This window comes from Rutidosis leptorrhynchoides, chromosome 2, assembly GCF_046630445.1.
Source record: "Rutidosis leptorrhynchoides isolate AG116_Rl617_1_P2 chromosome 2, CSIRO_AGI_Rlap_v1, whole genome shotgun sequence".
In the NCBI taxonomy this organism is placed as follows: domain Eukaryota; kingdom Viridiplantae; phylum Streptophyta; class Magnoliopsida; order Asterales; family Asteraceae; genus Rutidosis; species Rutidosis leptorrhynchoides.
The window spans coordinates 577,060,999-577,076,497 of record NC_092334.1 but is presented as its reverse complement, the minus strand read 5'-3'; the positions used below and the strand labels follow the sequence as shown (position 1 = coordinate 577,076,497).

Below are 15,499 nucleotides of genomic sequence, written 5' to 3'. Positions count from 1 at the left end.
TCCGGATAGAGTTTAAGTAGCATATCATGCTACTGTGGTTGACTCTTTTACCATGCATAGTGTAGAAATTGCCATGTTAGAATAATATAGTATGCCTGATGTTGTATGTGAATTATGTGTACACTGTGTGAATGGCACCAGTCGGGCCTAGGGAGACTGGGGACTCGAGACCGTGCCTAGGAGAGGTTAGAGTCCGTATGAGGTCAACCGTGCCTAGGGGAGGTTGGGTCCATAGGCTACTGATTGTAGAGTATAGTGTGAATGATGCATCCCCTGCATCTGGATAACTATACTGTGAATTGAGTAGCAGGGACTATCGGTAGACTCAAGTCCGATCAGCTAGGAGTCGTGTGCTCGTACAAGCCGCCGATCCTCGTATTGTCTTATTGTATATTAGTTGATAGTTAGCATGTGTTGTTGTTAGTATATAGCTTGTGTGTGACTTAAGCTATATCTGTTAGATAGATTCCATTCACTTAGCGGTGCGCTAATCCCCCACATATTCTCCCCTTGCAGGTTTAGGTACTGCTAGTCGGGAAGGGTGCTATTGCAAAAGACATGTTTGACAACCCAACTCTGATGTGGACTTTTGTATAAATAATGTTTTGTGATAACGTAACACCGTTGTGTAAACTTAAACGTAATGACGTGACTTATATTGTGTTTATTAATAAAGTCTTCCGCTGTGTATTTAAAAAAAAATGGCCAGTGTTACAAGTTGGTATCAGAGCATGGTTTGGCAGCAAATACGTGCGCGTATTTTGTTCTCAAACCCTGAGGCAAGTCAAACATGTCTGTGGGAGTGGGGGCTAAGTGAAAATTGGATATACGTGTGTTAGTTGTGATTGAACTAACTGTTATCCACTAAGCTTTTGTGTGAGCTGTTTTGTAGCACAGGTATGGCTGATAGAAACGCAACTGGCCCATCTAACCTCGGAACATTCAGAGCACCAGAAGAAGGTGTTGAGTCAGATGATGATCAGAGTAGTTACATCCTTCAGTTAGAAAGCAAGCTAAAAGAGGCTGAGGACAAAATTAATGAGCTTGAATTGGCGAGGCATTCTGGAAATGATGATACACCACCTGGATACCCAACAGCGCAATCCCAAACGATACCTAATGTGCCCCAGAACCAGTTTCAGAATCAAATGCCTAACCAATATTATATGCCACCACAAAACACCTTTACTTACCAAAATCCCATGATGATGAATCCATACCAAATGCAAATGTTCCATCAACCTTACATGCAACCACCCAAAAGATGTACTTATAAGAACTTCCATGATTGCAAACCCTCCGAGTTCTCTGGAAGTACTGATCCGACTGTAACTCTCAATTGGTTACGAGAAGTTGAAAGGGTATTTGAAGCGTGTCAGTGTGAACCCGAGCTAAAGGTAACATATGCTAGTAGACTGTTGAAAGGTAGGGCTATGATTTGGTGGGATTCTTTGATTTCTAGTATACCAAAAGAGCAAGTGAGTATGATCACATGGGAGCAGTTTCATGGGAAGGTGTGTGAACAATATTGTAATCCATTTGATATGAACAGAATCAAGACTGAGTTTCTTGAAATGAAGATGACACCTCAAATGACAATCGATTAGGTAGTAGAGAAATTTATGGATAAACTGAGGTTTGTACAACAATGGGTGCCAGACGAAGCGTCTCGTATCCAGCATTTTGTTAATATCATTCTGCCTGAGTACAGAACTTTTGTTAGAACAACTACATCATTGTCTCAAGCTGTTGTGATGGCTAAGATGGTAGAAAGTGATGTTCAGGCTGCCAGAAACAGAATGTTTGGTAATGTGCTACAACAAGGTGGACAAGTATCTGGTCAATCAGGATCTAAATTTAAGAAGTCTAGTGGGTTTAAATCGAAGGGTAAAAGTGGTCAGAGTAGAACTGGATCTGGATCAGGTAAAAGGAATTGGTGTCACACGTGTCGATCTTCTCACAGTGGTCAGTGTTCTGAGGCTACAAGAAGATGCTTAAAGTGTGGTGTTGTTGGGCATGAGTCTTCAGCATGCCCGTATCCGAATAGTGTGTGTTGAAGTTGTCACAAACCAGGGCATCGTGCAATTAGTTGTCCGTCGAAGAGTGGTAGTTCCGGGGCAGGGTCAGGGGCGCGTTCAGCATCAGCTGGAGGTTCAACTGCCTCGAGTGGGCAGAAGAGGAAGAACCCTCCAACAGCAGAGGCTAGAGCTTTTCAGATGTCGATGGAAAATGTTGTGGTAACCGACGAAGTAATCACGGGTATGTTTCTAATCAACTCAATACGTGCTCGCGTATTGTTTGATTGTGGTGCCAATAGGTGTTTTATGTCCCTAGATTTCTGTGCTAAGTTGAATTTACCAGCTACTGTGTTACCCAAGCCGGTTAGTGTAGAAGTAGCTGATGGTAAGACCACACCTGTCACAACTTATGTGACTGGGGTTTGTATAGAGATCGAAGGGAAGTCTTTCTCGGTGACTTGTTTAGTGTTACCTATTCCTAGCTTTGATGTAGTACTAGGAATGGATTGGTTGAGCTCGCTTAGGGCTAATATTAAGTGTGATAGGAAAATGATTACCTTTCGTTCGACCGATGGAACCCGTGTTGTGGCCCGAGGGGAACGGGGAGGGTATAATTTTCTGTTGATAACCATGATGAAAGCGAAAAAGTCGATGGCAAAGGGTTGTAAATCATTTCTTGCATATGTGATTGATGCGAAGAAAGAAAAGAAAACAGTGGCCGATATTCCGATAGTATCAGAATTTCCCGAAGTGTTCCCAGATGAGTTAATAGGTCTGCCGCCGGTAAGGGAAGTTGAATATAAGATTGAATTGGTTCCTGGAACAACTCCAGTTGCAAAAGCTCCATACCGATTAGCGCCGTCTGAAATCCGTGAAATGATGTCACAGATTCAAGAACTATTAGATCATGGGTTTATCCGACCGAGTTCTTCACCGTGGGGTGCTCCGGTATTGTTTGTTAAAAAGAAAGATGGGTCAATGCGTATGTGTAATGATTATCGTGAATTGAACAAAAGAACAGTGAAGAATAAGTATCCGTTACCTCGAATAGATGATTTGTTCGATCAGTTACAGGGTGCTTCATTCTTTTCTAAGATAGACTTACGATCCGGATATCATCAGGTTCGTGTTGCTGAATCAGATATACCGAAAACAGCGTTCAGAACAAGGTATGGTCATTATGAATTTCTTGTCATGCCGTTTGGGTTGACGAATGCGCCAGCAATCTTCATGGATCTAATGAATAGAGTGTGTCGCCCGTTCTTAGATAAGTTTGTGATTGTGTTTATAGATGATATACTGGTGTATTCAAAGACCGAAAGTGAACATGTTGAACATCTGAGACAGGTTTTGAACATGTTGAAACGTGAACAACTATTTGCAAAATTTTCAAAGTGTGAATTTTGGTTACGTGAAGTGCAGTTTTTGGGTCATGTGATTTGTGCCGAGGGTATAAAAGTTGATCCGACAAAGATAGAAGCGGTAATGAATTGGAATTCTCCGAAGACTCGGACTGAGATTAAGAGTTTTCTGGGATTAGCCGGTTATTATCGCAGATTTATCAAGTATTTCTCAAAAATAGCGGGTCCGTTGACTAAGTTGACTCGTAAAGATGTAGCCTTTCGATGGACTGATGAACAGGAAAAGGCTTTTCAGATTTTGAAACAGCTACTGTGTTAGGCACCAGTGTTAGCTTTACCAGAAGGTTCAGACAACTTCGTGGTATACTGTGATGCATCATATGCTGGGTTGGGTTGTGTATTAATGCAAAGAGATAAAGTAATCGCCTACGCCTCGCGACAGTTGAAAGTTCATGAGAAGAATTATCCAGTGCATGATCTTGAAATGGCTGCAGTAGTGTTTGCTTTGAAACTGTGGAGACACTATTTGTATGGAACCCATTGTGTTATATGTACAGATCACAAGAGTTTGCAGTATATCTTCTCACAGAAAGAATTGAATATGCGTCAGAGACGATGGCAAGAGTTGATCAAAGATTATGATTGTGAAATTAAATACCATCCGGGTAAGGCAAATGTGGTTGCAGATGCGCTAAGTCGTAAAAAGTCAAGTGAAAATGTGAAATTTCTTCGTTTGAATATAACTTCAGATTTGATTAACAGCTTAAAAACCATTCAGGCCTGTGCTTTAGAGGACGAACATATTAAATCTGAACAAATGACCAAACGAAAAGTGGACTTAATTGATGACTCACGTGGACTAAAGACCTTAAACAATCGTGTTTGGGTGCCTAAGCTTGGAGATTTGAGGGATTTAATCATGACGGAAGCTCACAAATCCAGATTGACAGTACATCCGGGTAGTAATAAGATGTATCATGATTTGAAAACAGTGTATTGGTAGCCAACAATGAAATCAGATATCGCCCGTTATGTCGAAAAGTGTCATATATGTGCTCAAGTGAAGGCCGAACATCAGAAACCTTATGGTTCATTACGTCAGTTACAGATTCCAGAGTGGAAATGGGAACATATAACGATGGATTTTGTGACCAAATTACCTCGAACTCAGAAAAGACATGATATGATTTGGGTAATAGTGGATCGTCTAACTAAAAGTGCTCATTTTCTTGCTACTCGTGAGACAGCTTCGTTAAGTGAGTTAGCCGAATTGTATGTGAAAGAAATAGTTAGTCGTCATGGTGAGCCGTTATCGATCGTTTCAGACAGAGATTCCAGATTTGTGTCAAATTTTTGGAATAGTCTTCAACAGAATCTGGGTACACGTGTGAATTTAAGTACAGCTTATCATCCTCAGACAGACGGATAGAGTGAAAGAACAATACAGACTTTGGAGGATATGTTAAGGGCTTGTGTGTTAGAATACGGTGGTTTGTGGGATACATATTTGCCGTTGGTCGAATTCGCGTATAATAATTCATATCATTCGAGTATAGGGATGCTGCCCTATGAAATGTTATACGGTCGCCGTTGCAGAACTCCGACTTGTTGGTTAGAAGCCGGGGAGAAACAGTTTGCAGGTCCCGAAATTGTTCAAATGACAGCCGAAAAAGTTGCAATTGCGAGAGAAAAGTTAAAAGCCGCTAGAGATAGGCAAAAAAAGTATGCTGATCCGCGTAGACGTCCGGTAACCTTTAATGTGGGTGAACGAGTGTATCTGAAAGTTTCGCCGTGGAAAGGGGTTATCAGATTCGGTAAACGTGGTAAGTTAGCACCGAGATTTATTGGTCAGTTTCCGATCAGTGAAGTGTTGAATGATCAGACTGTGGTGTTAAATCTTCCGTCAGAGTTATCTGGTATTCATAATACATTCAACATTTGTTATCTTCGTAAGTGTAAAGTCGACGATGAAACACAAATTCTTCCTTTAGAAGATTTAAGGGTTGATTTGAATAAGAAATTGGTGGAAGAGCCGGTCCGTGTGGTTGACCAAAAGGTGACTAAGCTGAGAAAGAAAGAGATTCCGATGGTGTTGATTGAGTGGAAACACAGTTTGGGATCTAATCTTACGTGGGAAACGGAAGAGTTGATGAGAAAACGCTACCCTCGTTTGTTTGACCAAGACCAGATTTCGAGGACGGAATCTTCTTAAGGGGGGTGGATTTGTAACAGACTGAAACCCGGGCTAGTTGTAAGTTGCCTATTTTGCCCTTAGGGTTTGTGCTTAGTCTTAAGTGCTTTTATTTTAATTATTTTATTAGTGTTTTATTATAATTGTGTTGTGACCAGTTTGTGACAAGGGTCCCAGAACAGGTTGGTTTATTTAATTTGGACTCCGTTAGGACCGCCTAAGGAGATACGAAAGGTTATCAGATAAGATAACTGGTAAATACCCGTGTGTTGTGGGGTATGAGTTTTAATACCCACTTAAGAGTGTAAACTGCTTCTATTTTCTCATTTCTAGACTTTTCTCAAACAAGTACGTACCAAACTTATCTCATCTCAAACCCTAATTGATCTAAGTCTTAAATTGGATTATGAGGCTTTAAGGATTGATTCATATCATCCTTGTGATCATTTATCCAGGTTTGTTAGCTTGAATTCGTGCTTTAATTCATAGAAATTAGGTTTTGGGTGTAAATGGGTTTTTGATGAATTTTGAGCTTGAATCTTCATATTATGTGTTTGTATGTGTTAATTGATGTTAGAAATAGGTTGTATATATGTTTAGTAGCTTCCATGTGCTTAAAAACGGATCAAAAACACTCAAAAATCGAGTTTTGGGCGAAAAATGCTCAAAATCAGCGTAAGAAGTTCGAAACCCAGTTGCTACAGTATTTTGCTATTGTATTTTGCTACAGTACCCGAACTGCTACAGTGTCACTATTTGCTACAGTGTCACTATTTGCTACATTGTCACTATTTGCTACAGTACCGAGTTGGTACAGTGCTCGAGTTGCTACAGTACACGAGTTGCTACAGTGTCACTATTTGCTACAGTACCAAGGTGGTACAGTGCTCGAGTTGCTACAGTACACGAGTTGCTACAGTGTCACTATTTGCTACAGTACCGAGTTGCTACAGTGTTACCATTTGCTACAGTACTTTTATGAAATTGAAACGGGCGTAACTTTCAAAGCGTAACTCCGTTTTTGATGAATAAACTATCGTTAGAATCGTAATAAAGAATACTTTTTAATGGTGAACTTTTAAGAAACTAGATCAAACTATTTTTGGGCCGGAAAAAGAGTTTTAGTGTGTATGTCGTGTTTTGCACGCACCTGTATGCCATTATTGAATGGAGTCATGATGTAGACTCATAAAATTATGAATATATGGTGTTATGACCTAGTTAATTGTATGAAATGATTATATTATTTATTGGATATGTATATTAACTTTGTTTGTGTTGTTCTCAGGTTAAAAGGACAAGGAGGAAGCTCAGAAATAATAACTGAGCAGTTGCTGGTAATTGGTGAGTGGGTCTATCTCCGGATAGAGTTTAAGTAGCATATCATGCTACTGTGGTTGACTCTTTTACCATGCATAGTGTAGAAATTGCCATGTTAGAATAATATAGTATGCCTGATGTTGTATGTGAATTATGTGTACACTGTGTGAATGGCACCAGTCGGGCCTAGGGAGACTGGGGACTCGAGACCGTGCCTAGGAGAGGTTAGAGTCCGTATGAGGTCAACCGTGCCTAGGGGAGGTTGGGTCCATAGGCTACTGATTGTAGAGTATAGTGTGAATGATGCTTCCTGAAATGTCCCGTTCTTATTGATTAAAAACGTTCCATATTAATTGATTTCGTTGCGAGGTTTTGACCTCTATATGAGACGTTTTTCAAAGACTGCATTCATTTTAAAACAAACCATAACCTTTATTTCATCAATAAAGGTTTAAAAAGCTTTACGTAGATTATCAAATAATGATAATCTAAAATATCCTGTTTACACACGACCATTACATAATGGTTTACAATACAAATATGTTACAACAAAATAAGTTTCTTGAATGCAGTTTTTACACAATATCATACAAGCATGGACTCCAAATCTCGTCCTTATTTAAGTATGCGACATCGGAAGCTCTTAATAATCACCTGAGAATAAACATGCTTAAAACGTCAACAAAAATGTTGGTGAGTTATAGGTTTAACCTATATATATCAAATCATAATAATAGACCACAAGATTTCATATTTCAATACACATCCCATACATAGAGATAAAAATCATTCATATGGTAAACACCTGGTAACCGACATTAACAAGATGCATATATAAGAATATCCCCATCATTCCGGGACACCCTTCGGATATGATATAAATTTCGAAGTACTAAAGCATCCGGTACTTTGGATGGGGCTTGTTGGGCCCGATAGATCTATCTTTAGGATTCGCGTCAATTAGGGTGTCTGTTCCCTAATTCTTAGATTACCAGACTTAATAAAAAGAGGCATATTCGATTTCGATAATTCAACCATAGAATGTAGTTTCACGTACTTGTGTCTATTTTGTAAATCTTTTATAAAACCTGCATGTATTCTCATCCCAAAAATATTAGATTTTAAAAGTGGGACTATAACTCACTTTCACAGATTTTTACTTCGTCGGGAAGTAAGACTTGGCCACTGGTTGATTCACGAACCTATAACAATATATACATATATATCAAAGTATGTTCAAAATATATTTACAACACTTTTAATATATTTTGATGTTTTAAGTTTATTAAGTCAGCTGTCCTCGTTAGTAACCTACAACTAGTTGTCCACAGTTAGATGTACAGAAATAAATCGATAAATATTATCTTGAATCAATCCACGACCCAGTGTATACGTATCTCAGTATTGATCACAACTCAAACTATATATATTTTGGAATCAACCTCAACCCTGTATAGCTAACTCCAACATTCACATATAGAGTGTCTATGGTTGTTCCAAAATATATATAGATGTGTCGACATGATAGGTCAAAACATTGTATACGTGTCTATGGTATCTCAAGATTACATAATATACAATACGAGTTGATTAAGTTATGGTTGGAATAGATTTGTTACCAATTTTCACGTAGCTAAAATGAGAAAAATTATCCAATCTTGTTTTACCCATAACTTCTTCATTTTAAATCCATTTTGAGTGAATCAAATTGCTATGGTTTCATATTGAACTCTATTTTATGAATCTAAACAGAAAAAGTATAGGTTTATAGTCGGAAAAATAAGTTACAAGTCGTTTTTGTAAAGGTAGTCATTTTAGTCGAAAGAACGACGTCTAGATGACCATTTTAGAAAACATACTTCCACTTTGAGTTTAACCATAATTTTTGGATATAGTTTCATGTTCATAATAAAAATCATTTTCTCAGAATAACAACTTTTAAATCAAAGTTTATCATAGTTTTTAATTAACTAACCCAAAACAGCCCGCGGTGTTACTACGACGGCGTAAATCCGGTTTTACGGTATTTTTCGTGTTTCCAGGTTTTAAATCATTAAGTTAGCATATCATATAGATATAGAACATGTGTTTAGTTGATTTTAAAAGTCAAGTTCGAAGGATTAACTTTTGTTTGCGAACAAGTTTAGAATTAACTAAACTATGTTCTAGTGATTACAAGTTTAAACCTTCGAATAAGATAGCTTTATATGTATGAATCGAATGATGTTATGAACATCATTACTACCTTAAGTTCCTTGGATAAACCTACTGGAAAAGAGAAAAATGGATCTAGCTTCAACGGATCCTTGGATGGCTCGAAGTTCTTGAAGCAGAATCATGACACGAAAACAAGTTCAAGTAAGATCATCACTTGAAATAAGATTGTTATAGTTATAGAAATTGAACCAAAGTTTGAATATGATTATTACCTTGTATTAGAATGATAACCTACTGTAATAAACAAAGATTTCTTGAGGTTGGATGATCACCTTACAAGATTGAAAGTGAGCGAGCAAACTTGAAAGTATTCTTGATTTTATGTAACTAGAACTTGTAGAATTTATGAAGAACACTTAGAACTTGAAGGTAGAACTTGAGAAAGATTAATTAGATGAATAAAATTGAAGAATGAAAGTGTTTGTAGGTGTTTTTGGTCGTTGGTGTATGGATTAGATATAAAGGATATGTAATTTTGTTTTCATGTAAATAAGTCATGAATGATTACTCATATTTTTGTAATTTTATGAGATATTTCATGCTAGTTGCCAAATGATGGTTCCCATATGTGTTAGGTGACTCATATGGGCTGCTAAGAGCTGATCATTGGAGTGTATATACCAATAGTACATACATCTAAAAGCTGTGTATTGTACGAGTACGAATACGGGTGCATACGAGTAGAATTGTTGATGAAACTGAACGAGGATGTAATTGTAAGCATTTTTGTTAAGTAGAAGTATTTTGATAAGTGTATTGAAGTCTTTCAAAAGTGTATAAATACATATTAAAACACTACATGTATATACATTTTAACTGAGTCGTTAAGTCATCGTTAGTCGTTACATGTAAGTGTTGTTTTGAAACCTTTAGGTTAACGATCTTGTTAAATGTTGTTAACCCAATGTTTATAATATCAAATGAGATTTTAAATTATTATATTATCATGATATTATCATGTATGAATATCTCTTAATATGATATATACACATTAAATGTCTTTACAACGATAATCGTTACATATATGTCTCGTTTAAAAATCATTAAGTTAGTAGTCTTGTTTTTACATATGTAGTTCATTGTTAATATACTTAATGATATGTTTACTTATCATAGTATCATGTTAACTATATATATATCCATATATATGTCATCATATAGTTTTTACAAGTTTTAACGTTCGTGAATCACTGGTCAACTTGGGTGGTCAATTGTCTATATGAAACATATTTCAATTAATCAAGTCTTAACAAGTTTGATTGCTTAACATGTTGGAAACATTTAATCATGTAAATATCAATCTCAATTAATATATATAAACATGGAAAAGTTCGGGTCACTACAGTACCTACTCGTTAAATAAATTTCGTCCCGAAATTTTAAGCTGTTGAAGGTGTTGACGAATCTTTTGGAAATAGATGCGGGTATTTCTTCTTCATCTGATCTTCACGCTCCCAGGTGAACTCGGGTCCTCTACGAGCATTCCATCGAACCTTAACAATTGGTATCTTGTTTTGCTTAAGTCTTTTAACCTCACGATCCATTATTTCGACGGGTTCTTCGATGAATTGAAGTTTTTCGTTGATTTGGATTTCATCTAACGGAATAGTGAGATCTTCTCTAGCAAAACATTTCTTCAAATTCGAGACGTGGAAAGTGTTATGTACAGCCGCGAGTTGTTGAGGTAACTCAAGTCGGTAAGCTACTGGTCCGACACGATCAATAATCTTGAATGGTCCAATATACCTTGGATTTAATTTCCCTCGTTTACCAAATCGAACAACGCCTTTCCAAGGTGCAACTTTAAGCATGACCATCTCTCCAATTTCAAATTCTATATCTTTTCTTTTAATGTCAGCGTAGCTCTTTTGTCGACTTTGGGCGGTTTTCAACCGTTGTTGAATTTGGATGATCTTCTCGGTAGTTTCTTGTATAATCTCCGGACCCGTAATCTGTCTATCCCCCACTTCACTCCAACAAATCGGAGACCTGCACTTTCTACCATAAAGTGCTTCAAACGGCGCCATCTCAATGCTTGAATGGTAGCTGTTGTTGTAGGAAAATTCTGCTAACGGTAGATGTCGATCCCAACTGTTTCCGAAATCAATAACACATGCTCGTAGCATGTCTTCAAGCATTTGTATCGTCCTTTCGCTCTGCCCATCAGTTTGTGGATGATAGGCAGTACTCATGTCTAGACGAGTTCCTAATGCTTGCTGTAATGTCTGCCAGAATCTTGAAATAAATCTGCCATCCCTATCAGAGATAATAGAGATTGGTATTCCATGTCTGGAGACGACTTCCTTCAAATACAGTCGTGCTAACTTCTCCATCTTGTCATCTTCTCTTATTGGCAGGAAGTGTGCTGATTTGGTGAGACGATCAACTATTACCCAAATAGTATCAAAACCACTTGCAGTCCTTGGCAATTTAGTGATGAAATCCATGGTAATATTTTCCCATTTCCATTCTGGGATTTTGGGTTGTTGAAGTAGACCTGATGGTTTCTGATGCTCAGCTTTGACCTTAGAACATGTCAAACATTCTCCTACGTATTTAGCAACATCGGCTTTCATACCCGGCCACCAAAAATGTTTCTTGAGATCCTTGTACATCTTCCCCGTTCCAGGATGTATTGAGTATCTGGTTTTATGAGCTTCTCTAAGTACCATTTCTCTCATATCTCCAAATTTTGGTACCCAAATCCTTTCAGCCCTATACCGGGTTCCGTCTTCCCAAATATTAAGATGCTTCTCCGATCCTTTGGGTATTTCATCCTTTAAATTTCCCTCTTTTAAAACTCCTTGTTGCGCCTCCCTTATTTGAGTAGTAAGGTTATTATGAATCATTATATTCATAGATTTTACTCGAATGGGTTCTCTGTCCTTCCTGCTCAAGGCATCGGCTACCACATTTGCCTTCCCCGGGTGGTAACGAATCTCAAAGTCGTAATCATTCAATAATTCAATCCACCTACGCTGCCTCATATTCAGTTGTTTCTGATTAAATATGTGTTGAAGACTTTTGTGGTCGGTATATATAATACTTTTGACCCCATATAAGTAGTGCCTCCAAGTCTTTAATGCAAAAACAACCGCGCCTAATTCCAAATCATGCGTCGTATAATTTTGTTCGTGAATCTTCAATTGTCTAGACGCATAAGCAATCACCTTCGTTCGTTGCATTAATACACAACCGAGACCTTGCTTTGATGCGTCACAATAAATCACAAAATCATCATTCCCTTCAGGCAATGACAATATAGGTGCCGTAGTTAGCTTTTTCTTCAATAACTGAAACGCTTTCTCTTGTTCATCATTCCATTCAAATTTCTTCCCTTTATGCGTTAATGTAGTCAAGGGTTTTGCTATTCTGGAAAAGTCTTGGATGAACCTTCTATAGTAACCAGCTAGTCCTAAAAATTGGCGTATGTGTTTCGGAGTTTTCGGGGTTTCCCACTTTTCAACAGTTTCTATCTTTGCCGGATCCACCTTAATACCTTCTTTGTTCACTATGTGACCGAGGAATTGAACTTCTTCCAACCAAAATGCACACTTTGAAAATTTAGCGTACAATTCTTCCTTCCTCAATACTTCTAACACCTTTCTCAAATGTTCACCGTGTTCTTGGTCATTCTTTGAGTAAATAAGTATGTCATCTATGAAAACAATGACAAACTTGTCAAGGTATGGTCCACACACTCGGTTCATAAGGTCCATGAACACAGCTGGTGCATTAGTTAAACCAAATGGCATGACCATAAACTCGTAATGACCGTAACGTGTTCTGAAAGCAGTCTTTGGAATATCATCTTCTTTCACCCGCATTTGATGATACCCGGAACGTAAGTCAATCTTTGAATAAATAGTCGAGCCTTGTAGTTGATCAAATAAGTCGTCGATTCTTGGTAGTAGGTAGCGGTTCTTGATGGTAAGTTTGTTCAACTCTCGGTAGTTGATACACAACCTGAATGTACCATCTTTCGTCTTGACAAACAAAACAGGAGCTCCCCACGGTGATGTGCTTGGTCGAATGAAACCACGCTCTAAAAGTTCTTGTAATTAGCTTTGCAGTTCTTTCATCTCGCTGGGTGCGAGTCTGTAAGGAGCACGAGCTATTGGTGCAGCTCCTGGTACAAGATCTATTTGAAATTCAACGGATCGATGTGGGGGTAATCCCGGTAATTCTTTCGGAAATAGATCGGGAAATTCTTTTGCAATAGGAACATCATTGATGCTCTTTTCTTCAGTTTGTACTTTCTCGACGTGTGCTAGAACAGCATAGCAACCTTTTCTTATTAGTTTTTGTGCCTTCAAATTACTAATAAGATGTAGCTTCGTGTTGCCCTTTTCTCCGTACACCATTAAGGGTTTTCCTTTTTCTCGTATAATGCGAATTGCATTTTTGTAACAAACGATCTCTGCTTTCACTTCTTTCAACCAGTCCATACCGATTATTACATCAAAACTCCCTAACTCTACTGGTATCAAGTCAATCTTAAATGTTTCGCTAACCAGTTTAATTTCTCGATTCCGACATATATTATCTGCTGAAATTAATTTACCATTTGCTAATTCGAGTAAAAATTTACTATCCAAAGGCGTCAATGGACAACTTAATTTAGCACAAAAATCTCTACTCATATAGCTTCTATCCGCACCCGAATCAAATAAAACGTAAGCAGATTTATTGTCAATAAGAAACGTACCCGTAACAAGCTCTGGGTCTTCCTGTGCCTCTGCCGCATTAATATTGAAAACTCTTACGCGGCCTTGTCCATTCGTGTTCTCCTGGTTCGGGCAATTTCTAATAATGTGGCCCGATTTTCCACATTTATAACAAACTACAGTACCGAGTTGGTACAGTGCTCGAGTTGCTACAGTACACGAGTTGCTACAGTGTCACTATTTGCTACAGTACCGAGTTGCTACAGTATTACCATTTGCTACAGTACTTTTATGAAATTGAAACGGGCGTAACTTTCAAAACGTAACTCCGTTTTTGATGAATAAACTATCGTTAGAATCGTAATAAAGAATACTTTTTAATGGTGTACTTTTAAGAAACTAGATCAAACTATTTTTGGGCCAGAAAAGGAGTTTTAGTGTGTATGTCGTGTTTTGCACGCACCTGTATGCCATTATTGAATGGAGTCATGATGTAGACTCATAAAATTATGAATATATGGTGTTATGACCTAGTTAATCGTATGAAATGATTATATTATTTATTGGATATGTATATTAACTTTGTTTGTGTTGTTCTCAGGTTATAAGGACAAGGAGGAAGCTCAGAAATAATAACTGAGCAGTTGCTGGTAATTGGTGAGTGGGTCTATCTCCGGATAGAGTTTAAGTAGCATATCATGCTACTGTGGTTGACTCTTTTACCATGCATAGTGTAGAAATTGCCATGTTAGAATAATATAGTATGCCTGATGTTGTATGTGAATTATGTGTACACTGTGTGAATGGCACCAGTCGGGCCTAGGGAGACTGGGGACTCGAGACCGTGCCTAGGAGAGGTTAGAGTCCGTATGAGGTCAACCGTGCCTAGGGGAGGTTGGGTCCATAGGCTACTGATTGTAGAGTATAGTGTGAATGATGCATCCCCTGCATCTGGATAACTATACTGTGAATTGAGTAGCAGGGACTATCGGTAGACTCAAGTCCGATCAGCTAGGAGTCGTGTGCTCGTACAAGCCGCCGATCCTCGTATTGTCTTATTGTATATTAGTTGATAGTTAGCATGTGTTGTTGTTAGTATATAGCTTGTGTGTGACTTAAGCTATATCTGTTAGATAGATTCCATTCACTTAGCGGTGCGCTAATCCCCCACATATTCTCTCCTTGCAGGTTTAGGTACTGCTAGTCGGGAAGGGTGCTATTGCAAAAGACATGTTTGACAACCCAACTCTGATGTGGACTTTTGTATAAATAATGTTTTGTGATAACGTAACACCGTTGTGTAAACTTAAACGTAATGACGTGACTTATATTGTGTTTATTAATAAAGTCTTCCGCAGTGTATTTAAAAAAAAATGGCCAGTGTTACAAGTTGGTATCAGAGCATGGTTTGGCAGCAAATACGTGCGCGTATTTTGTTCTCAAACCCTGAGGCAAGTCAAACATGTCTGTGGGAGTGGGGGCTAAGTGAAAATTGGATATACGTGTGTTAGTTGTGATTGAACTAACTGTTATCCACTAAGCTTTTGTGTGAGCTGTTTTGTAGCACAGGTATGGCTGATAGAAACGCAACTGGCCCATCTAACCCCGGAACATTCAGAGCACCAGAAGAAGGTGTTGAGTCAGATGATGATCAGAGTAGTTACATCCTTCAGTTAGAAAGCAAGCTAAAAGAGGCTGAGGACAAAATTAATGAGCTTGAATTGG

General features: G+C 38.1%; 1 long non-coding RNA gene across 1 annotated transcript; it reads left to right on the top strand.

Moving 5' to 3' along the window:
• The first annotated feature begins 6,872 nt into the window (after nt 1-6,872).
• LOC139893232 (uncharacterized) lies at nt 6,873-15,099 on the top strand. Its single transcript, XR_011774414.1, has 3 exons — nt 6,873-6,914; nt 14,376-14,431; nt 14,963-15,099. It is a non-coding gene; the product is annotated as an uncharacterized lncRNA (long non-coding RNA).
• The last annotated feature ends 400 nt before the right edge of the window (nt 15,100-15,499 follow it).